The 25018-nt window shown below is 48.5% G+C and overlaps 1 long non-coding RNA gene across 22 annotated transcripts in view; it reads right to left on the minus strand.

Moving 5' to 3' along the window:
- Positions 1 to 25018, minus strand: part of LOC113632103 (uncharacterized) — a 138848-nt gene that overhangs the window by 25331 nt on the left and 88499 nt on the right. For 13 of the 22 annotated variants that reach the window (XR_003437673.1, XR_003437684.1, XR_003437678.1 and 10 more), the window contains one exon: positions 1371 to 1483. This is a non-coding gene — a long non-coding RNA (uncharacterized LOC113632103). Of the gene's footprint in view, positions 1 to 1370; positions 1484 to 3469; positions 3686 to 5974; positions 6158 to 25018 lie in introns of all 22 variants that reach the window. The other 9 variants (XR_003437675.1, XR_003437682.1, XR_003437676.1 and 6 more) reach the window with 3 other exon arrangements.

Genomic DNA, 25018 nt, shown 5'->3' on the forward strand with positions numbered 1-25018 from the left:
GAAGGGCCCCGGGCTGAGGCCAGGAAGGACCTGCTCTAAGCTGATAAAGCCAACGCCCTTATATCAGGAACCCTGTGGCTTTTCTGTCTTTGGAAGCAGCAGGAAGTACTTTTCCCCCAAAACACAGCCCTGTATATTGCTCGCGGGAACAATTCGCACACATCGGGCTGGAGACCCTGAACACCCAGGGCTGTGTGCTTCATTTCAGGCGCACTGGACACACTTTTCTCCCTTACACTTTGGAACTTCGAGTTCCGTGCCTGCCCCTCGCCTTCCGGGGATGCGCGGGGGAAGGCAGCCTCCAGGCTGGGCTGGAGAGGGGCGGGCTGCAGCCCCACCGACCCGCCGGGCGCGCGTCTGTCCGTGCCAGACCGCTCAGAGGTGCCGGCGCAGCCTAACCGTGACCTTGGCCGCGGTGAGACTGGGCGTCCGCCGGCGCGCGCCGGAGCCGCAGACCCGGACACAGCCTGGCTGCTAGTTAAGTTTTGCTGTCTTTTACTTTTCCTAAAATAATTCGGGGGAGTTTCCATCACTCTGAAATGACCTGCGAAAACTCTCCGGAGCTAGAAATCAATCAACTCAAAAAAGCATGCTGATTTTTTTTTTTTTTTCCTTTCTTTTTGAACCCGTGGTTGGTGCGTAAAGGGAGCTGTCAATCTAGAAGCCCCCTGGGACCCAAGTGAATCTGCAGAGCTGGTATTTTTAGAGACCGCGCTTTCTGAGATTCCAGCTGGTGGACCCCGAGCCGGCTCCTGTCGCCCTCAGAGAGCACGTGGATTTGCAGAATATGATGCAACCCAGCGTGGGCTCAACCGATGCAACGCGCGCACCGAGCTGTAGCCTGAGAAGCTCCGGGACACACAGAAGGCCAGCTCGCATCCCTCGTCAATTTCACTTTTTTTTTTTTTTTAAACTCTCCACAGGTTCAGATGCCATTTGGCTGGGGAAAGGGATTTATCAAAGGTTTATAAATGGAGTAATCTACTAGTAAAAATAACAATCATCACATCATCTCACAGGGTGGCAGGATATTTTGTTTTTCTTTGGCAATGACCCGTAACTGAGTCATTGATTCAAATATACCCTACGAAGTACACATTTTTCTATGGAATGTCTCCCTAAATAAAATTTGCTGGCTTGCTTCTGGATTAGGAGCCTGGTGAAGCTGACCCTGGCTGCAGGGAATTGCTTCCCATCCACGCAGGCACTCTCTGTATCCCTCCCTCCAGCAGGGATCTGGGCTGCTTCGGGCTTTGTCTTCTGTTCTGTCCCGAGCCCAGCACAGGGCTCAGAACACGGAGGCCCTCGTCCACATCCACTGGGGACCCAAGCTCTTCAGCTATGAAGTGGGACAATAATGCTTGCCTTACCAGCTTGAGAATCTCCTTGTAGGGCTCCAGTTCGTAAAGAAGAGAGATGCTGGAGGCTGCACGCCTCAGCCTTCAGCCGTGTCCTAGCCCCTCCAGTTCGTCACTTTGCCCATCTGTGAAATAAAGGAAAGAAAACAACTTTATCAGTAATGTTAGAGTCATCATTACAAAATCGTAACATTTGTTAATTCTGGAATGTGGGTACTTAGGTGTTTGTTATATTATTCTCTGCATTTTTCAGTCTCCTGCCCCAATAAAAGAAGAGGAGGGAAAAATGTTTAAAGACTTGTAGAAAATCTGTTTTCCTGCAGTTGCACTTTCTCTGGTTCTGGGTACAGGAAAATGCTCAGTAAACCGGACTCCTGGAGAAATGAGCAGCCTTACTATCACTCATCTTGTTTCTGCCCCTTCCTTTGTTCCAGGAATTTACTAAGACCCAGCAGGAGGTTTCACCCCTACTCCCACCCCCAGCTGTTTAAGGCAGCTGTTTGCTCACCAGTCTCTTCGACTTGGGATAGAAGTTTTCTAGTTGAAGGCAGGTGAGTCCAGAATGATGTCATTTATAACGTTCTGATTCAATTTCTTCCAAACCTACCCAGCCCCTGCCGCCAACGACCCCGACCTGTACTAAGCAGAAGCACACGTGTATGAAAAGAAAACTTCTATCTGTAGTCAGTCAAAATGTGCTTTGTATAACACAATCCCAAACTTTCTTGGGCTTCACAAACACACATGGCTCAAGAAAACTCGCATGGACATTTCCACTCCCCTAACTTAAAAACAGCCGAACTAAATTAAGTAACAACAACAACACAGAGTTGTTTCCCACAAAGTTTGCTGTGCTCTCACCACCAGTTTTCAGCCTGAAACAATTTCATGCTTGAGTTATTAACTTATGAAAATAGGCACAAAAGGGGAAAAATGCGAACAGATCCTCAACTATATTATTAGTCATTGCTACAGCTGACTGCATTCCGGCACAAAGCATGTTATTCTGCCCGAGTATCTCAGCTTTGAACAAAATGTAGCTCACTAATGGGTTATGCCTCGTATACCTTTTTGTAATCATTACATTGCCGTTCTCTGTAATTTATCCTGGTTTCCATTAGGCGTATGTGCGTTAGTCAGGCATGCACTCGAGCACGCGCACACACGCACACACGCACGTATCTTTTAAGTCCCCTTTCATCTGTGGCTGAAAAGAAAGGTCATGCAGCTGTCAGTCATTTTAGGGAAACACCACTGTATTGATAAAGATCATATTTGGAAACCAGAGTGATGGGTGAATATGTGTGTAGATTCTGAAAATATCGGTGGTTGGGGGGTAGCAACGTGAGTAAAGGAGGGGAATCTAGAAGCAGTCTGGAGAAGATGGAGGCAGAGTGGGAGAGTCTGATCAGGCTTACTTCGGGGGGGTCTCTATTCAGGAGGGGCAGCTCTGGACTGAAACTCCCCCGGGGTGGGGCGAGGGGAGGGGAATGGCGTCTTTCTCACTTGCTAAGTGCGCTCAAGTCTCCTGTGTGAGCGGTGAGATTCCGGGCAAGAGCCCCGTTTGGGGATGTTTCTGGCTGGGGTTCAGAGGTGTTGCCCCAAACCAGTTTGAGTCAAATGAATAATGAAGCCAAGTTTTGAGTCTATTGATTTTCGCTCCTGTGAAGTCCAGAACGGGTCCTAGAAATCAAGGCTTTTGAGTATTAACTTCTGGAAAGGACAGCAAAAAGAGCCGGTAAGGAAATCATCAGGGGAAAGAAATACAGAAGGGATATGAAAAGCCTGGAGAGGATCATGATGTCCGCAGACAAGCAGGAATCCCTAGAAGCATCTCCTAAACAGATCAGAGGCTGGGATCCGGAAGCAGCGCCCCCGCCGAGAGCAGGGCCCCCCACAATTCTCAGCCAGCAAGAGCAGCCCTTGGCATCTTCCCCCTGAGTAGATAATGGGATTCTTCACCAGACACTTAACCAGCCAGGAGAGGTAGCACTTGGGAGCCAAATGGGCTCTTTTAACTCCTTTGAAGTGTTAACGAACGCTTTGATTTGGTTCTTTCCTCCTCATTAAGACAAATGTGGTACCACTTTGCCCCAGGAATCTGATCTCACCTCCCAAGCCAGCTGCTCATCTTTCTATTCAGATGAGTCCAAGCCCTGCTGGGGGTCTCCTCCTGTCAGGTAGCAGAGATGCCTGTCTTGCTGAAGATCTCTCTGCCAGGGCCTCCAAGCCTCGTGCTGCTCTCAGGGCCCAGGACATACCACCACCAGGTCCCAGCTCACATAAAAACACAGAGGTGCTTGTGTGAACGCTCAGCTCACAATGTCCTGTGAGGTACCAAGCAAACTCAGCCATGTTAAATTTGTCAGATGCTGTGCCCTGTGGAGGGGACCAGGCTGGACAGAACTCGGAGGACAGAGCCCCCCCCACCCCCGCCTGCAAAGATCTGAAATCTTTAGAGATTATGAAGCCCAACTCGGCCCTCACCCCTCTTTCACCCATGACACACTGGGGCTAAGGGGTTCCACTGGGGCAGAACTGGGGCTGGAAGCAGCTGGCATTGAACCCCTGAGGCTCATCTGCTATCATGATCCCCCACCCAAGCTCTCCCTCTCCCTCCCAATGCAGGGCAAATTCAGTGGGATGAAAGCCTGCAGACAGAAGGAACTGGGGGTCCTGTGGTTTATTCAGACGCCACTGAAAGCAGCCGGGCAGCCTCTCACAGCCAGTGCCAGCTGGGGAGAGCAGGCCGGGAGGGCAGAACTCTGTGCCCCAGAGGCACGGGCTGAGCCCATGGGGACAGTCCTCGAGAAGGCTACAGCCTGTGATGGGGACCTGGGAGGCCGGATGAGCTCTGTCAGGTGGGCAATGGGAGGGTGGGAGAGGAGCCTTCTGGAGAACAAACATTCAAACCTGGGGAAACAACTCGCCTTAACTCATTGCATCTTAGTTATAATCTCCGCAGCCCACAGGATAAAGTCCTGCCAAGTGCGCATTATCTCATGGAATCCTCTCACCCATCCATGTCGGTATCACGATTTGACCCTCTCTCCCCCCTTTTCATTTTTACCATCTTAATCATTTTAAGTGTACAGTTCAGTAGTAAGTACATAAATATTGTTATGCAACAGATCTCTAGAACTTTTTCATCTTGCAAAACTGAAACTCTATACCTATTAAAGAGTAACTCCACACTGCCCCCTCCCCCGGCCCCTGGCAGCCACCCTTCTACTTTCTGTTTCTGTGAATTCGCCTACCCTATATACCTCATGTAAGTGGAATCATACAGGATTTGTCTTTTGGCGACTGGCTTAGTTCAATGGGCGTAATGTCCTTGAGGTTCACCTCTGCTGTAGTGTGTGTCCAAAGTCCCTTTTTAAAGGCTGAATAATATTCCATTGTATGGACGGAGCACGTTTGATTATCCATTCATCTGTTGATGGACACAGGGGTTGCTTCCGCCTTTTGGCTACTGCAACTACTGCTGCTATACACGTGAGTGCGAAAAAGTCTCTTTGCAATCTTGCTTTCAAAGCTTTTGGCTATATACCCGGAAGAGGAATTGCTGGATCATATATGGTCGTTCTATTTTTAATTTTTTGAGGAATCTCCATACCTCCATTTCCCACCAGCAGTGAGGGTTCCAATTTCTCCACATCCTTGCCAATACTTGTGATTTTCTGTTGTTGTTTTTTTAAATTTTAATACTAACCCTCTTCATGGGTGTGAGGCGATATCTCCTTATAGTTTTGATTTGCATTTCCCTAATTCTCAGTGATGCTGACCACCTTTTCATGGCTTCTTGGCCATTTGTCTCCTTTGGAGAAATAGCTTTTCAAGTCCTTTGCCCCGTTAGAAATCAGATGATTTGATTTAGGTTGTTGCTGAGTTGTAGGAGTTCTTTTATACCACCCCCCTCCCCCTTTTTTTTTTCTGCTTAAAAAAACTAAAGGGTCAAAGAGGTGAATAACTTATACTTACTCCAGCCTTAGGACAGGGGCTGCCTGATTCCCCAGCAGCCGGGAAAGCACCCTTACATGGGTGGCAGCCAGAGAGAGCTAAGGGCCCATCCTCCCAGCCACATGGGCTCAAACATCGTCCATTATAGGCACACCCTGTGCTCACAGCCTCGTGAGCCACATTGCTGTTGGAAAACCGACAGCAAACGCTGGTTGCAGAGACTCAGAAGCGTGTAATATCCATCTTAATAACGGTCCCACTTTCTTATTCTTCCCCCCTCAAGGAAGGGCAGAGGGAAAACGCTGCTCGTGGAAAAATACATTTAAATGGATCAGTGCTGGGCGACCATCTGCACATCTGTTCTTAACAGGTTTCAGCTGAAACTACTGAAAATATACACAGATCTGTTTATGTGGAACCAGTTAAATATGATAAGATTTCAACTTGGAGGGTAACTATGGATTTGGTGGTGGGAACACAAAAAGCCTCCCCACGCTTGGTCTCCACACACACTCCTGATACTTCACTGTAGATGTTGTCGAGGGAATCGGATTTACTGTGAATTAAAAAGATCTAAATTACTGCAGATTAGTTACAAACAAACTCAAGATGGTCCCAGCAGCCTTTCTTTCTACAGCACGTAATTCTTGCCTCACCTCCCACGTGGGCCGAGGGAGTCCTTTGTCATCAGAGAGGAGACCGCAGCTGGGAAATCACTTGTTTCTGAATAATTCTGTCTTCACTCCTCCAACAAAGCATTCAGGAGGACGACGGCATGCAGGCTGCTGACACACAGAGTACCCAGCTGACTTCCCTCCAGAAAAACACACCGGTGGCCCCTGAGGATGTGCAGGCAGAGGGGAGGGAGTTTTACGGACCACCCTATGAGGGCCCATTGTCAACCCGTTATAGAGATGGGAAAACTGAGGCTCTAGGATGATTTGCCCACAACTACCCCGGTAGGAGGGAGTGAGGTGCCCCAAAGGAAGAAAGATAGTTCTTCCTATCTAAATGTCCCATGAGGCGAGGCCACAACTCAGAGACCCACGGGGCTCAGTAGATGAGGAGTGAGGGACCGTGGGCAGCTAATAAGAAGCTTTAGCAGATTGATACTGAGGGGTCAGACACTGTGAGCCCAAATCCTCTGTTTTTGTAAAGAGAGCCGGAAGCCACTAGATTTTTACCTGTTGGCTCCGCTATTGAAAACAAACCAAAAAATCAGGCCCTACTGTGGTTTGCGACCCCCGTGGTGGGCCTCTGGGGCCTCTGGCAGAGGCTGCTTTGGTTTCACTCATTCTCCAGGTGAGACTTGGGGTCTGACCATCAGGATTCTTGTCTCCGGTGCAGGAGGTCTCCGTCACAGGCAACGGGCGCCCCAGCTCAGCGCCCTCGTCCCTGTCTGTCTTCTAAAGCCTTTTCCTGCAGCTTCACAGGGGTCCCCACCTCAACGCCAGCACATTGAATGTGCATTCATCCATAAACATTCATCTAATAATTTATCTCTAAAACGGGACATCAGTCTATAAAATGCACCACAGGAAACCCAAGAATCGTAGTCACGTGACCTCAGAAACAATCGGCCCAAACTGACATCTGACAACATCCCTGCCACACACACACACCCCTCAGGGCCTGGGCTATGATTGGTAAGTTTTTCATTCCTGATGGACCCCATGCTGGGAAAATGCACCTATTTCTGTTCCTTGAAGATCATTTTTTTTTTTTTAATAAGCAGCCCAGTGGAAAACAATTGTGAATGGCAGCTTCGTTACATGTGGATTTCTAGAACAAAGAGAATATTGCTCACACTCTATGACCTGTTCGATGACACTGAATTTTAATTACAAAATGCTCACGTGTTAAAAATTGATGACAAGGAAGGTGTGACACTAGGGCTAAAAAAAAAAATCAGAGAGGCAAAATATGGTTGACAGGCTGCCTCGATGATCTAGTCAATGTTATTTCACATTTGTCTTCTCTCTGTCTCTTTCATTTTTTCATGTGAAATTTTCAGTTTTGAGCTAGAAGGCACATACTTCAAGCTGTGTAGACCTCAGAGGGGGAGGCCGGTGAAATCAGCGGAGGGTATGAGGAAGGGAACCTTATTTGCCCTCTGGGGGCCTCAAATATCCTGTGCAAAGGATCAACTGTTGTCTTAAAGTGTCCCCTCCAAGTGGCTACTGTCCCAGGCCACCTTTGAGTAGCTCTTTGGAAGGGCCAGTTTTTCTGAGCAACAAATATGGGGCTGCTTCCAGGTGATTGGTGGATCTCAGTAGCCTGATAACTGGAAACAAATTATTTTGAAGCAATAGATCAAATGGTGTGTGGGGAGGAGCTAGATGTTCAAGCCAGCCCAAGCTACACTAGTTATAAGAGAGTTTTCTTCTGAGATGATGCAATCATTGAATAGGAAAATCCTAGTGCAGAATGCACTGGGTTTAAGAAAGGCCGTCTACAGCAGGCAAAGGTTGTCCTCTTCCCCTCTGGCTGGGCCTCTAGGACATGATGTGTCAGTTCATGTGCTACAGCCCCACAAATGAGGAGCCATTTCGCCCTAATCGCAGAGCCTTGAGCTCTGGCCAAGGGGCCCCAGGTGGAAAAATCACATCCACCAGAGCCTGTGCAAGAAGGAGGCAGCTGCCCTGCATCTTGGGGGCGTGGCTCACCCTGGGACAAGGGAGCAGACTACAGGGTATTGGTGTGGCCTGAGCCTTGGTGATGGAGGTACCAGCCCCAGAGTGTGAGAGCTGGAATGCCTGCTTCCTGCCCAAGAGAACAGATGTACTAGAGTGGGCTGCAGAATTAACCAAAAGGTAGAACAGCACCTCAGACCTCGCTAGGAAGAGACCAGGAGTGTATTCAGAGTCCGGGGTCCAAACCAGGGGCACGGAATAGCACATGCAAAGGCCCTGAGGCAGGACCAGCCTGCGCCTAGTGGGTGAGCCACAGCTAGGACCTAGGGGAGGTGCTGGCTGTGCACAGGGAGAAGTCAGAATTCCATTCTAAGAGCAATAAGAAGCCGCTGTCAGGTTCCAGGGAGGAGCATGCATTTCCCAATGATCATGCTGGTCTGTGAGGAATATGAGTCTCGTGGGGTGAGAAGTTGGGCTGCGGGCGATGTTGTGGGAGACCAAGGGGCTGCATTTCACAGAGACAACCAGCAAGACGTGGTGGGGAGCTGGGCGAGGAGGGTGGGGGAAAGGTCCATGGACAAGGCATTTAACCCTTGGTTTCCTGAACGGGAAAAAGGACTCAATAATTCCCACCTCACAGAGGGGATGTGAGGATCAGAAATGGTGCGTGGCGCCCCCGGCCCACGACAGGTGCCCAAGAAGTGAGAGTCCCACTGTGTACCCACTGCCTCCTTGCCCTCCTTGTCCCCACGAGCACGGGTGACAGACGCCTGTCTTCAGCGGTGCCTCTTCTGACCCCTGTCCCCAGTAAAGTGGGAAGTAGCGCTGGGCAGCATCGGCGACAGGGCGGGTTTGGATTGTTATTTCTGAGAAATCATGTGCAGATTCACCAGAAAAACAGTGATGCAACAAACCTCCAGGTTCATTAAAAACATTCTGATAGCTAGTGGGAAGCAGCCGCATAGCACAGGGAGATCAGCTCGGTGCTTTGTGACCACCTAGAGGGGTGGGATAGGGAGGGTGGGAGGCAGGGAGACGCAAGAGGGAAGAGATGTGGGAACATATGTATATGTATAACTGATCCACTTTGTTATAAAGCAGAAACTAACACACCATTGTAAAGCAATTATACTCCAATAAAAATGTTAAAAAAAAATTTTGATGGTTACGAAAAGAAAGTTAACTGGGTGCTGATGGGGACCCGCTGAATCATCACCACCACGAAGCTCTCTGTGCCTAAGGTGACATTATTCCCCAGAGTACAATCATGGCGTTGGACCCAGGACTGTCGTTCGGGCCAGGATCCCTGCGTCCACTCCCTGCCGCACTGTCTCCAGCCCTCACCCCTGGAGAAGCAGGAGTGGGGGAAGGTAGCGGAATTTCCACGTTCAGGTCCAACACGCCCTTCTGAGCTCGGAGCTCACACCCGGCCTCGCAAACAGCGCTACACTAGGTTCTCGTGGTCCTCACGAGAGGGGGACGCTTGTGAAGTTTATTAACCGGGAAAACCGGGCCTTACCCTGTGGGGTCTTCCTACAGGCTGGGAGGGCTCCCTGGAGGAGGAAGCGGGTGTCAGAGCTGTGTGAAGGATGGGGAGCACGGGGCGGGGTTCCCAGCTCAGCGCGCAGCCTGGAGAAGGGCACATGACCAGTTTTCTGTGAGCCAGCACATTTTCCATTCTAAATATAGCCCAGGATGAGCCAAGACATCTTCCCCTCACAAGGAGACCCAAAGTTCTGTATTTTTCAGCATTTCCGTGATGGTTGGGAGAAATAAACAGCGAGACTGAGGCTCTTCACTCCCATCCCCTGATCCCGCGGGGCCCTGGGGCCTGAGGAATGATGTCCACCTGCCTTGAGAGCAGAGTCCGCCCTGTGTGAGGAGCTCTCTCTGGCCACCACCCTTTAGTAGGTACCAGAATATTTGGCCAGCCTGCATCTCCCTCCAGCAATGTGAAGCAAGGCTTCTATTCAGCCAGGAAGGAACATCCATCATCAGCCCAGGCCGCCAAGAGTGACTCTTTCTACCATCCTTGGGTCGGTTCACCTCGGGCATCTCAGGAGTGAGGCCCAACCTGATAGGTTTTCATTGGACAACAGAGTCCCACCTTCCTTCCGAATCTTGCTGGCGCATCAAGCTTACCCTTCCATCCCATTTCTGGAAGGTACAGGACCTGAGCCTTTGGCAAAGGGGGCACCTGCCGCGGGCCTGGGGCACACTGGTGACTCTTGGCTCTGAGGTCCTTTGCTGCTTGTTTGTTTATAATCGATGGGATCTTTTTCTGTATCGGAGTGGGGCTCTGCTAATTACTGCACAAGCACTTCTGGGGGAAGTTCAAGTTTCCAGAGGCCCGCTGTTAACTCTGACAGGGCTGGTGCTTCCCAGACAGGGCGCCTGAGGGAGTCTGTGAAGATGCATTACAGGAAGCGCAAAACGCAGCGCTTATCCCCAAAGGGTTAAGGACCGAGACATATAGCAAAGGGTGAGCAAGGCAGGCAAAAGAAAAAAGGAAGATGGAGAGGAAAAAGAAACCACATGGATACACTCCCCTCCCCCTCCGGTGGCCCCCCCCCTTCTCCCCTCCCCCTGCAACAACCCAACATACACAGACACAGACGGGGCAGAGTTAAATCCGGCACACAGTGACTACAGCAACGAAAGAAAACATATCGAGTTACGCAGAGCCCTGTTCAGATTTGGGCCTGGGCCTCCCTCCCACAATGCTCTGTGGAGGAGAACAGGCCTCCTTGGTGTGGTGTCAGACCCACGCTCGTGAGCTTTGCTCGCCTTACAACGTTCGCTGGCCCGGCCCTGGGCAGCAGGTTAATTCCCTGCCCTGCAGGTGGGGACAGATAAAACGAACCAAAACGGTGTCACAGGAGGCAGGAAACCTTTCTTTTAAAACTCACTTCACCTCCAGAGAGGAAACACGCAAGGACCTGGCTCTGGACCATAATCGGTTTTCTCAGGGCAGCCAGGAGCGGCCCGGTGGCCAGGGTAAATAAGGCAACGCGGCGGCAGCGGGGCTTCCGGCAGCTGGGGCTGCGAGGGACGTTTGAAAAGACCACTTCCTACACTCTGTGCCCAGCCCGGAGTCAGCTGTCAGTCTTGCAGGATGGAGACACTCTGGAAAAAAAGCTGGGGCGGGGGGGGGGGGGGGGGGGGGCAAGGGAGAAACCGGAGCCACAGGTGCAGCTGGCTCACCTGGCCAGAGCCCAGCCCCAAAGGCTGCTGCCCTGAGAGCTCAGCGCCCGGGAGGGCAGGCCGGGACTCCTGAAACGCAACCCGGGTAGGTTTCAGCCTCTGCCTTGAGCAGCCCGAGAGGCGGGGCAGGCTGCCAACGAGGACTGGCTGAGCCTGTACTGCGTGTGAAGCGGGGCTGGGGAAGGCCAGGTACGTTTTAGTCATCAGACAGTGTCCCTGCCAGCAGGCACTCGGGATGCCCTGAGGAGATGAGACAGCCGGTTGGCGCCCGCTGGCCAGGGCTGCACAGAGCGTCAGTACTCTCTGTGTCGCCAGGTGTGGGGTCTCCTCAAAGCCGTCCCATCTTGGTTTCCTATGGGGGCTTCGCCTGACCCGAGGGGGGCAGGGCAGGACAGAGCATCACCTCCGTTTTGCAGTGGGGGAAGATGAAGCACAGCGGGGCCACGTCTCACCTGGGTGGGTTCAGCTGGTGCCCGGAGCAGCCCATTATTCGGGGTCTGCCGCCCGGGGCAGTGGTTCTCCCCTCTGGGTGTGTGGGTCATCCTCAGCCTGGGGTAGCCCCCTGTCGGGGTGGGTCTGGGAGTCCTGCCCCAGGGCCTGCCCCCAGCAGGGGGATGGAGGTCCAGTGCTCTCAGCTCACACCGGGCTCTGCCGTGGACCTGAGCTCAGTCTACACCTGTGATGATGGGTCCTCCGAAGCGGCTTCAAACAGGGAGGGACCCAGCCCCCTGCAACCCTCTTCCTGCGACCTGATGGGTCCTCCAGCTGGGCTCCCTGTGCAGAAAGGATGCTGTTATGGGTTGAATTATGCCCCTCTAAATTAAAGGGACATGTTAAAAGCCTAACCCCCAGAAACTCAAAATGTGATCTTACTTGGAAATAGGGTCATGGCTGATATAATTAGTTAAGACTGGGTCCTATGGGATTAGTGAGGGCCCCTAATCCAACATGACTGATGTCCTTATAAAAATAAAAAAAGGGAAATCTGGACACAGAGGCATTCACAAAAAGAGAACACCATGTGAAGACGGAGGCAGAGATTGGGGTGATGCAGCAACAAGCTAAGGAGCCCCAAAGACAGCCAGCCAACCGCCAGGAGCCGGGAGAGGCCTGGAGCACATTTCCCCTGCAGCCTCAGAAGGAGCCAGCCCTGCCGACATCTTGATCTCAGACCTCAGATCTGCAGAACTGAGACAGTAAGTTTCTGTTCTAAGCCCCTGCTTTGATAACTTGGTTATGGTCCCAGCAAACCGATACAGATGATGAAAAGACCCAGGTGTCGTGGTGAGTTTACCTTTAAAACCAACTGTGAAGGCCCCTCCAGGTCCCTTCTACAGACACTGAGTCTACGTTTTGTTGTTGGAACGAAGGGTAGAACCGTGCGATGCAAGCACAGCCCGTGAGTTCCCAGCTCAGACCATCCCCTTAGCAAGGACGACTCCCTTCTCGGAACTCTGACCCTGCGTTGTTCTCGACAGAAATTGTATTCTGCTTAATTCCCCCATGAGGTCTCCGAAGCTAGACAAGTATCTACTTCCCCTTCTGGACGCAGGTGGGACCCTCTGCAAGTTAGGATGCAGAAAAATCCTTCTTGTCCAGCCAACTTAGAGACCCAGCCTCTTGCGAACTTCCCAGTTATCTCAACTTGTTTCCAGGAGGAGACCTGAAAACTCGTTCACACGGTGAAACTCATGAGTGATGGCCAGGAGCTTCTAGTGTTAGCTCACGCCGGTGAGGAATTAGGTCCTACAGAGCGTCAGTAAACAGGTGTGCGGGGGTAGAGGGGGCCCCCTTTGCCTCATACCCTGACCCGCTATGTAGTCCTTAATGTAAAACAGCCCCCACTGTGCATCAGGCCTCGGCCTCCCTACCCCACTCCCCTCTCTCTCCAGGATCCTCACAGCCCAGTGACCCCAACGTCCTCTCGAAACCTGCCATCATCCCCAGAATCCTGGTAGCCCCTCCTAGTGATGGAGCTTTGGGCATGGTGGTACCTAGGGCTAAATCCTGCGGTGCTAGGATCGACCACAAAGTAAGGCCCTATTGCTGGGCTTGATGCTTGAAGGCTACCCTTCCTCCCTTTCTTTCGTTGCTCTACGCCTGAAATTGACCTCCTGCTCTCCATCTGTCTCTCTTTTCAGCCTTACTGTGCCCACAGTGCCTATTGTATATGCAAGTTCTGGGTTATTTTTCCTCTGCTGAGCGTTACGGAATGCATCGCTTAGAATGTAGGATTTTCAGGGAGAGAATCTTGGTTTTATCTTTGCTCCCTCCGACAGTTTGGTGACTCTCATGTAGAAGTTACTCAATAAAGATTTGTTGAAAGTTGATTCAACCTGAATTTCCTCTGTTCATATACTCTTGTTACCTGTTTTGGTCCCCCATCCTTCCCCATTTGGTCCCCAAATCCTTCCCTCTTCAGAATTTGGTCAGCTCATCTCTGGCTGTTAATGTTTCCTAACTTCGACCATATAGAGAAGAGGACGAGATGTAGCCGATTTCCTATTAACTCAGAGACAAAAGAGCTCATAGACTTTTAGAGCTGGGATTCCTCAGACAATATTCAGTCCACTTCTTTGGTAAGAGACCATGGGACTCACCCAGGGTGCCATGGCTGGTTCAGTGGCAGAAGACAGCATGGAAGCCAGGTGTTCTGGTTTGAAGGGAGGCTGTTTATCAGGTAGAGGCGGATGTCACCTGTATGGCTGGTGTGGGTGAAGGGGGTCATGTCATACACTGTTCTGGAAGGTTCCGTCTATGGGCTCCTGGACATTTCAGTTTAATCTTGACGTGCTTCCCAGTAAGTCCAGGCACCTCTGTGCCCTCTTCTCCGCATCTGGAAGAGGGACCCACCCACAACGCTGCCAGGTCACACAGGCGCCGTTCCAGGCAGCAGAGATGTCATTCCCTGCTCTTTCTTGCAAATCCGTGGATACGGCCGACAGGGGGTGTCCTCCCTTTAAAGTGTCGTGGGGATCTCCGAGGCAGGTCTGTTTCCAACCACTGAGGCAGCAACAAGCAAAACAGTCCTGTCGGCTTAGACACATGCCTCACTGTTTTCTATCTGAGCACGTGTTCGACATCAAGAGAAGGGCTGTGGTCGGGGTAGAGGGAGCCGAAGGGAGATTCAAAGGTTCTTCAGCTCTCAAAGATGTCAACCTCTTCAAAGTTTCAACCCTCAGAGTGCTTGCAAGGTTTCAGCCCACTCAGCAGGAGCGCTTCTGCCCACACTCTCGGGTGCCACGTGCGTGCATTGAGGGACTCGGCTGTGATCCAGAAGGACGGCTAAAGGAAACAAGACGGTCCCCTCGCCACAGATATTTTCCCCAGAGGATGCAATTTCCCCTTTGGGATTTGATAAGCTCCCTAAGGCACACTCATATGCAGAGAACAGGTGATTATCTTTTAGGGAGGCCATGTCAAGCCATGGGTGGTGATGGATGTCATGAGCTCACACCTGGGGGAATGAACAGCTTCTATCTGGGACCCCGGGCAGGTGGATGCTGGTCAGAGCCAGAGCCAGGGTGGACAGGTGATCGGGAAAAAGGAAAAGGGCTTGCACCCAGTTGTAGTCAATTTCTAGCCTCCGTGTTCTCATCTGCAAATTGGGAATAATCACTTCCTCTCATGACATTTTGGGGGTTGACCAAATGACATCGTTACCTGTGAGAGTGCCTGGCACAGAGAGATGAGGGCTAGTTCTGTGGATAGGAAGGCATTCCAGCACCAGTGCCAGCTCCTGGCTGTCTTCTTTCTGAGACGGTTGCTTCCAAGGGGAAGGAACAGCAAGATGGTGCCTCCAACTTGAAGGTCAAGTCAAGGCAAGTCAAGTTGGAGTATAAGTGTATCAATTCCCATGCTTTGTGCTCAGAGGGTCATGTGGAAAGCGGCGCGGCAAGGTGATGGGGTAGGGCCAGGAGAGCCCAGTCTGAGTTCTGGGGTCACTGCCCACACTTTGCCACCCAGACATGTCACTTCCCCTCCCTGGCCCTATTTGCCTGTCTGGGGACTGGAGCAGACTGCACACACACAGGGTCTGGAGAAGCTCCTGCAGAGTGATGCAAGGTACTGGAACGTGTGTGATATGGTTGTTCTTCAAGGAAGGGAACCGGGGAGGGAGGAGAGAGGAGAGAGGGGGAGGGGAAGAGAGTAGCTTTTTTTATTTAATGAAGTTTTTATTGCGGAATAATTTTAGATTTCCAGAAAAGTTGCGAAAATAGGCCAAAGAGTTCATCACATCTAGTTTCTTCTGTTGTTAACGTCTTACATTACTATGGCCCATTTGTCACAATGAATGACCAATATAGATACACTGTTAATGAAAGTCTACACTTTATTCAGCTCTCCTTAGTTTTTGCCTGATCTCCATCTTCTGTCCTCGGAGTCCATCCAGGACATCATATTACATGAAGCTGTCCTGTCTCCTAAGGCTCCTCTTGGTTGTGACAGTTTCTCAGACTTTCCTTATGTTTTATGATCTTGCCATTTTGCAGGAGTACTGGTCAGGTATTTTGCAGAATGTCCCCAAATTGGGATTTGTCTCGTGTTTTCTCATGATTAGGTTGGGCTTATGGACTTCTGGGAGGAAGACCCAGAAGCTGAGTCCCATTCCCATCACATTACATCAAGGGTACAAACATTCAAATGCCTTATGACTCTTGCCGCTGACCTTGATCATCGGGCCGAGGTAGTGTTTGTTGAGTTTCTCTAAAGCTTCTTTTTCTCCCTTTCCACGCTGTACTTTTTGAAAGGAAGTTGCCCTGCACACAGCCCACACTTAGGGAGTGGGAGTTATGCTCTGTCTCCTTGGGGACAAATTATCTATATCAATTATTTGAAATTCCACTGTGTGGAAGATTTACCTATTCTCCATTTACTTATTCATATTATCAGCATGAAATTATCCATATTTATTTTATATTTGGATTATTTATCATCCAAAACTACTTTATTTTATTGCTCAGATTGTTCCAGCGTTGGCCACTGAGAGCTCTTCTGCATGGCTGCTGTGTTCCTTTGACCCCCTTCTATCATCACGCATTGCTGTTTGTTGTTCTGAGCGCTTCCTTACTCTCTAGCACCATAAAATGCTCCAGGCTCATCCTGCATCGTCCCTGCCCGTCCTAGAAACAGCCACGCCTCCAAGAAGTCCTAGCCCCTTTTATGGGAGAATGGTCGTAAAATCTAAGACCTGGGCACTAGGTGTGCTCATTGCTACAGGGGCATCATTTCTCTCAGGACTTCTTAGCTGACAGAGCAAGTAAATATGGGTATTTCTACCAACCCACACCTACAAATACTTTGTATGCATCCGTCTGTATCTCTGTTAAGCTGAACATGAGCCCCTATTGAAGTCTCCGTTGCTATTCCTCTACCCTGTGGATCACTGCACCCTTCCCCCCTGCCTTCTCTGTAACCTCCCACTCCAATGGTGAGAAACTTGGCTCCCACAATCAGCCATCCATTTGTTTAACTTTTCAGCTCCAGATTTCATGACTAGTGGCTTCATTTTCCATACCCCCATGGGAAACAACTTTCTCGACTAGAATACAGAGATACGTACGATTCCTCCTGCTTTTGGTCTCTCACAGTCTCCCATCATTTCCAATGCAACTTAGGTCGGACCCTCTTCCGCCCACCCCTTCAGTGAGGTGATTTCATACATTTGCAATACAGTTAGATTCTTTTGTCACATTCAGCATTCCATCCCAGAACCTTCAACCTCTTAAATCATTTTTAATAATTTGCATACATTTAAAAAATTTCCTAAGAACTTGAATGTGGGTTTTAGATCTTTCTGGTTTTCTTTTTCCTCCCTCCCTGCCTCCCTTCTTTCCTTCCTTCCTAACCTGTCTGTGCCATGCAGCTTCCACAACCAGGGACTGAACCCGCGCCCTTGGCAGTAAAAGTGCGGAGTTCTAACCACTGGACCGCCAGGGAATTCCCTAGATCTTTCTTTTGTTTCTAATATATGCATCTAACACTATGAATTCGCACTCTTCTCCTCTCTGTCACTGTAGATTAGTCTGCAACTCCTGAAATTGCATGTAAATAGAATCAGGCATTTCGTATTTTTTTTTCTCTGACTTCTTTCACTCAGAGTAATTAGTTGCAGATTCATTCATGTTCTTGCAGGTGTCAATAGTTTATTCCTTCTTATTGCTCAGTATTCCATTATATGGACATGGTACTGTTTTATTTACTTGTTGCTATACCTTTGGATTGTTTCCAGTTCTGAGCCATTAAAAATAAAGTTGCTCAGTCCTACTACTGGGCATATATCCCGAGAAAACGGTAATTCAAAAAGAGTCATGTACAAAATTGTTCATTGCAGCTCTATTTACTGTAGCCAGGACATGGAAGCAACCTAAGTGTCCATCAACAGATGAATGGATAAAGAAGATGTGGCACATATATACAGTGGAATATTACTCAGCCATTAAAAGAAATGAAATTGAGTTATTTGTAGTGTGGTGGATGGAGCTAGAGTCTGTCATACAGAATGAAGTAAGTCAGAAAGAGAAAAAAATAATACCATATGCTAACACATATATATGGAATCTAAGAAAAAAAAAAAGGTCATGAAGAACTAGGGGCAAGACGGGAATAAAGATGCAGACCTACCAGAGAATGGACTTGAGGATATGGGGAGGGGGAAGGGTAAGCTGGGACGAAGTGAGAGAGTGGCATGGACATATATACACTACCAAACGTAAAATAGATAGCTAGTGGGAAGCAGCTGCATAGCACAGGGAGATCAGCTCGGTGGTTTGTGACCACCTAGAGGGGTGGGATAGGGAGGGTGGGAGGGAGGGAGACGCAAGAGGGAAGAGATATGGGAACATACGTATATGTGTAGCTGATTCACTTTGTTATAAAGCAGAAACTAACACACCATTGTAAAGCAATTATACTCCAATAAAGATATTAAAAAAAATAAAAAATAAAGAAAGCTGCTATTAACATTCATGTGAGCAGACGTGTGCTTTCATTTCTCTTGGGCAAATACCTAAGAGTGGAATGGCTGGGTCATAGGATGAGCGTATGTTTAATTTTCTAAGAAACTGCCCATCTGTTTTCCGAAGTGGATGTGCCATGTTGCGTGCCCACTGGCAGTGTGTAAGGTGCCAGTTGCTCCACATCTCGGTACGATCAGGATTGTAAATTTCAGATGTTCTAATAGGTGTGGAGTGGTATCTCATTGTTGTCTAAATGTTCGTTTTCCTAATTACTAATGATATGGTGCTTATTTGGTATTCATACATCTTCTTTGATGAAGCGTATGTTCAATTCTTTTTCCCATTTATAAAGTTAGATTGTTCTCTTATTACTGATTTTTAGAGTTTTGGGTTTTTTTTTTTTTAATATTCTGGATGCGAGTCTGTTGTCAGATATGTGACCTGTGAATATGATCTAGTCTATGGCTTATCTTTTCATCCTCTTAACAGTGCCTCTCACAGAGCAGAAGTCCTTAAATTTCGTGAGGTCTCATGTATCAAATTTTTCATATGTCATGCTTTTGCTGTCATATCTAAAATGTCTTTGCCTAACCAGAGTTTCAGTTTCAGTTTCAGAGGCTCTCTGACCTCCCCCTTCTGCCTAGAATTTTCTTCTATATTTTCTTGTAGAACTTATATAGCTAGAGGCTTTAAAATTAGACCTATGATTCATTTTGAGTTAATTTTTGTATAGAGTGCAAGTTATTGACTGAAGTTCGACTTTTCGTGCAGGTGGATATTCAATTGTTCCAGCATGACTTGTGGAAAGAGTATCTTTTTTCTACTGAGCTGCCTTCTCATCTTGGTTGAAAATCAGTTGGTCTATTTCTGAAGTACAGATTCTGTTCTGTTGATGCATTTGTCCCTCTGCATTCCAATACCATACTGTTTTATTCTTGTAACTTTATAATAAGATCTAAAATCAGGTAGTGTTAGTTCTCCAAATTTGTTCTTTTCTTTTTCAAAACCTTTTGGCTATTCCAGGTCTATTATGTTTTCTTTTGAATTTTAGGATCAGTTTATCAATTTCTACAAAAAAAAAAAAAAAAGCCTTCAAGGATTTTTGACTGGGATTGTGTTGAATTGATATGTCAACTTGGAGAAAATCACCATCCTAAAAACAGAGTGTTCTGACTCAGAACATGGTATATTTTTCTATTTATTTAGGTTTTATTTAATTCTTCTCAGCAATACTTTGTAGTTTTCAGCATACAGCCTTTCAAATCCTTTGTCAGATTTATTCCTAAGTATTTCTTATTTTTTTGGTTACTATAAATTGTATTTTTATTTCAATTTCTGGTTGTCCGTTGCTAGTACATAAAAATGCAAGTGATTTTCTTATGTTGCTCTTATAACTTGCACCCTTTCTGAACTCAGTGTTCAGTTCTAGTAACTTTTTGTAGATTCATATAGCTTTGTCATTTTTTGTTTGTTTCATGCGAGAGGATCAATCTGGTCCCTGCTACTCCTTTTGACTGTAAGTAGAAGTTTAGAGGATCTGCTTTTTAAAAAGTGTGTCTACTAAGGTGAGGCAGGGCATGGGTAGAGTTGTTGTTTGAAGTAAGGGCACAGTGTCAGCAAGACCTGCACACATTGGAAATAATGAATCTAGTCTACTCTGGCTGAGGCCCACAGATAGGGAGGGTGGGTGATTCTTAGAACCCTCTGCCCCAGTCAGTAAGAGTGAGATACGTGAGGACTTGGCTTGGGAGTCTCATCTGCAGATGAGCATGTTAAACTCAAGGATGATTTAGTGTCCGTCGTTAAAAGGACACCCACCAAAGTATGGGACATCCATGTGATAGAATACTCTGCAGCCGCTAAGGCATGTCAAGTAAGCTCACTGGCATGGAAAATGCCTGTGGTTTATGACAGGATTCGTTTTCTCATGCTGCATAACCATTTATCACGAACTCTGGCAGCTTGAAACAACACCCCCATTTATTATCTCACAGTTCTATAGATTAGAAGTCTGGGTGGGCTCACTTGGGGCTCTGCTCAGGGTCCCACAAGCTGAAATCAAGGTGTTAGCTAGCCTATGCTCTTATCTGGAGGATCTGCAGAAGCCCCTGCTTACAGATGCTTTAAAGTTGGCAGAATTCTCTTCTCTGTGATTCTAGGGCTAAGATCCCCATCTCCTTACTGGCCATCAGCTGGGGTCATTCTCAGCTCCCAAAGGCCTCCCCCATTTCCTTGGCTTGTGGCCCCATCTTCAAAGACAGCAGTGGTACATCAAATCCCTCTTATGCTTCGAGACTCTCTGACTTCGCCTTCTGCCTTTAAGGGCACATGGGATTCCCTTGGGCCCATCCAGATAATCCAGGACCACCTCCCTATATTAGAGTCAACTAACTAATAACCTTAATTAAATCTACCAAGTTCTTTTGTGCCATGAAAGGTAATATTTTCACGGGCATGATAGCTCATAGGTTCTGGGATTTAGACATAGAATCTTGGGAGGCTATATTTAGAATTCTACCTTACACAAGCACCAAATAAGCCCAGATATGATGCAGTATGTGCAGTATGACAACATTTCTGTAAGAAAAAAAAGGAAGGCAGTAAAAAACTATGGGTTATATTTGCTTTCTCCTTTATCCTCGAAGTTCTGTTTTTACAATAAATACATATCACTAGGATACTATGAAGAGTTTACATAACACTCAAGCCCATAAAAATTCATTTGCAAGATGGAACTCAAGGTACATTTTCCCATGGACACAATGTTTGGGGGTGACTAGAGTCCTATGACATTCCACAAAAGACTTAGTTCTAAAACTCCATGCCCTGTGCATTATTTCTAGTGGGCACTAAATTCCAAGTTCTAATCAGGAGGCCAAGAACGTGGCTCTTTCCTCCTCGCCTTCCAACCCCCAAGAAGCATCAGTGGGCGAGGGGGCTGGTGACCAGGAGCTATTAATATTACATCTACACAAGAAAAGACCACTCCCTGATGTTTACAAAAACATCTGCCTTAAAAGAGGAGGAGACGGGGCCCCTCACAACGCTGCTACACTGGGGCTGGCCTTGTGTGCACACGTGCAAAACTGTGTGTTTGCAAAAGGGCGTGTGCAAGAGCAAACGAGGGAGCATGTCGCAAGCACGTGCAGGCAGGACCTGTGCTTCCTCTTCCCCAAAGAAGAAGAGTCCATCGTGAAAGTTCCTGTTTGTCTGAGAATATGAGTCTCACTGCAAATAAGGAATCTACGGGGGCGTGATTACATATCTTATGACCTTCCACTCTTTGTAGCTGTCTCTTCATCCCCGATGGCCCCTCCTGGAGAAGCCACTTCCCCCCCCCCCCCCCCCCCCCCCCCCCCCCCCCGCCCCGTCATTCTCTCCATCCTCACTCTCTGTGCAGCCTTGTTTGTTCTCTCTCTCTCTCTCTCATTTTTTTGTTTCTTGGTTGGTTTGCTTTGGTTTGGTGGGGTCTCTCTCTCCATTGTCTCTTGGACCACTTTCTCCCTGTCAAAAACTACAAACAGCCCAGATGTCCTTTGGTGATGAGTGGTTAAACACACAAACCGTGGTACACCTACACCACAGAATAGCACTCAACAATCAAGAGGGAGGTTGGGTATCAATACACCCAACAGCATGGATGAATCTCCAGAGAGTTACACTGAGCAAAGAAGGCATATGTACCACGACCCCATTTATATATTATTCTTGAAATTATAAAATTATTAAAAGAGAACAGACCATTGGTTGGCAGGGTTGAGGAAGTGGGGAGAGTGGGAAGGAGTGCGCTTGGGTTATAAGTGGGCAACAGGAGAGATCCTTGTGGTGATGGAAATAAAACATACCTTGACTGGTGATAGTTACGCAAACCAACCCATGGGATACAAATGCACAGAACTAAATGTGCACACACGCCCGCACGCGCGCACACACACACACACCAATGAGTATACATAAAAGTGTCCTAATGTCAATATTCTGGTTGCGATATCTACTATCATTCTACAAGATGTTACTTTTGTGAATAAGGGGCACACAGGACTTCTCTGATTCATTTCTTACAACACAGGTGAATTTCCAATTATCTCAAAATAAAAATTTAATTGGAAAAAAGTGAAGGAGAAAGAAAGATGTTCTCCAACAAAAACAGAGGGCGTTCATTGCCAGGAGATCCGCCCTGCAGGTAATGTTAAAAGAAGTTTTTCAGGCAGAAGGAAAGTGATACAGGTCAGAAACTTGGGGCTGCACAAGGCAGAGATGAGTGTGGAAGAAGGAAGAAATGAAGGTAAAATAAAATCTTTCGCTTTTCTTATTCTTTATGGATCTAAGTTCCCAGCTGTCGTTTTGCATCTTTGTTCTTACACCTTGGAGCTGCTTTTTGTGCCAGTGTCAAGCATGTTTTTTGAAAGCTTGCAGGCCTCAGGCAGGCTCTGTGCTCTTGGGGCCATGGCAGGAAGACACAAGGGTCTCCCGAGGGTGCCCTAGCCTCACCCAGCCATGATCTTCATTCTCCCTGAGGAACCATGACAGTATTTATGGGAGGGAGCACACGGATGCTGTCCAAGGCCACCATGGTGAGTGACAGAAGCAAGGGCACTGGAATCAGGCAGACTTGAGTCAAACCCCAGTTCTGCCTTTTAGTGCTGTGTGACCTTCGGCAAGTTACTTTACCTCTCTGGTCCCAGATCTCATATTTAACAGTACTTTTCAGGGCAGTGGTGGCAGTTATAAGACCTAATACACGGGATAGAGTCTGCCACGATAGGTGTTAAAATATCTTATCAGAATGTACATGACCGTTCCTCCTACTGGGTAGACAGCTGTCACTCACATAGGAGATTCCATTCCCTGACAAAATTCACATGTGAGGTCTACAGTGCTCTGTCCTCTCCTGAAAGTATATACTTGCAGGGAGGCAAACATAACTATCACTTCTCAGTTGTCCTCAAAACTTAGGCTGGGGACAAGTTTCGCAGGAAGCCTTGCAGTTTAAGGAAACAGCTCTTGACCCAAACAACCTGAAGAAACAGTGACCCCAACATCTCCCTCCTCCCCAAATCCCTTGAGAGCAGAAAACTCCTGCTGCCTTCTCGAAGCTCCGAAAACTCGGCATCTTGGTTTTAATACAATTCTACAGTCCATTCTCCGGAGACCCAGCAGCCAAAATGTCGTCTTTAAAACGAACATCAGTTTGTGTCGGGCCTCTACTCCCTAAATCCACTCACAGGCTCACGTTGTACTTGAAATAAGAGCTGATAATCAGGAAGGCTTGTTTACAAAGCCCCCAGACCTGACCCAGCCTCACCTCCCTCTACTCCCCGGGGGTTCACACCATCCCAGCCACCCTCACCTACTCTCTGTTTCTCAACTCCACAAGTGCCCCAGGGCCTTTGCACTTGCTGGCCCCGCTGCCTGGACCGCTTCTCCCCTGACCTGAGACCTGCTCGTCTCCAATGTCAGCAGGCAGCCTTCCCTGACTGTTTGTCTAAAACAGACGCCCTTCCTCGTCTCCAACAGCCTTCTTTCCTCTCTCTGTTTGTCCCATATGCTCTCTCCACAATCTGAAATCGTCACGTCATTTACATACTTACTTGTCTTTTTTGCCTGTTATTTTTGCCTGTTTCCTCCTTCAAGAATGTCAGTTCCATGGGACAAGGGACCATGACTTTGAAGTCCCTGGTGCCCAGATCTGGGCCGGGCATGTAGTGTGCGTGGTTCCTAATACTGATTTGTAAATAAATAATTGTTCCTTCCCCTCCCGGCACAAGTACTCACACCCTGTATAGGCCCCTGATCCCTGGAGAACCATCTGTGGATCCCAAGCCGTCCCCAGACCACACTCTGGGAAGCTCTCCCAAGGGAAGCAAGCCAGTGACCCCAGACAGTCACGTCTGGTGTTAGGCCCAAAGACAAAGGCTTCTCAGGCCAGGCTTGGGGGGAACCAGGGCAGGAGATGCTGAATAAGGGGTCACTGAACGTGTCACCTCCATGCCTGCGCAGTCATGTAGCCAGATTGCCTGGGATCAGGGAGCAGTGCCAATTCAGCTGCCACCCAGGCAAAGGGATTGCACCTGGGAAAGATTTACTTCTCCTCTTTCGTGTCTCAGGTCACCGCCATGCCCCGCCCCCCGCTGAGCTGTACCCCACTCCCTCTGTAGTAATAACCCGCTCAGCTGCCTGCCACTCAGCTGGCTGAGCTGTAGCCAAGACCAGAGCGACTATCTCCCCTGCCCCCAACTCCCCACCAATATGTACAGATGTCTAGGTATCCAAGGAGGAACATTTGTCAGGAGGCTCCAGGAGAGAGATGACTCTTCCATAAAGATTTCATTTTTGTTGGAGTCTATCCACGTCTCTGTATCTTCATAAAAAGTCAATAAGAAACTTCCATTAAAAAAAAAAAAAACAGGCATAATTAAATAGAAATAGGGACAGCTCCAGGAGAGGCTGAAGATTAAAGACCGAGAGGCCCAGGGCAGACGGGGGAATTTTATGAGCTCCCAAAGAAAGAAAAACACACCACACAGAAAACGTGCCCAGTAGAAACCGTCTTGGCTGCCTTAGGCAAGGCGAGTCGGCCAGTCTGGGGAGCTGGTCTCTGCAGACCCAGGGGGTGGGGCCGTTAACCTCACCCTGTGCGTGGCCTCTGTCTGGAGAGGAGCTTGGACCCCCGAGAAACGCTGCAGCTACCGCTGTCGGAAGCCAGTGGAATGTCAGGCCTCTGAAGCAGAAGAACCCTGCCCAGGTGGGAGCCACGGCGGTCCACAGCTCGGGACAGGCTGATCCTCTGTATTTTCAGCATCTGGGGCTCTCTTCTGAGATGCTCTTGGAATGGCCCTTATGGAATTTTCCAGATTCCAAGAATACAGAGTTAGACTTCCTTTCTGGGTTTAAGAGACTGAAT

This window comes from Aethalodelphis obliquidens, unplaced genomic scaffold (genome assembly GCF_003676395.1).
Source record: "Aethalodelphis obliquidens isolate GAN/ISIS:26980383/991018 unplaced genomic scaffold, ASM367639v1 scaffold35, whole genome shotgun sequence".
Taxonomy (NCBI): domain Eukaryota; kingdom Metazoa; phylum Chordata; class Mammalia; order Artiodactyla; family Delphinidae; genus Aethalodelphis; species Aethalodelphis obliquidens.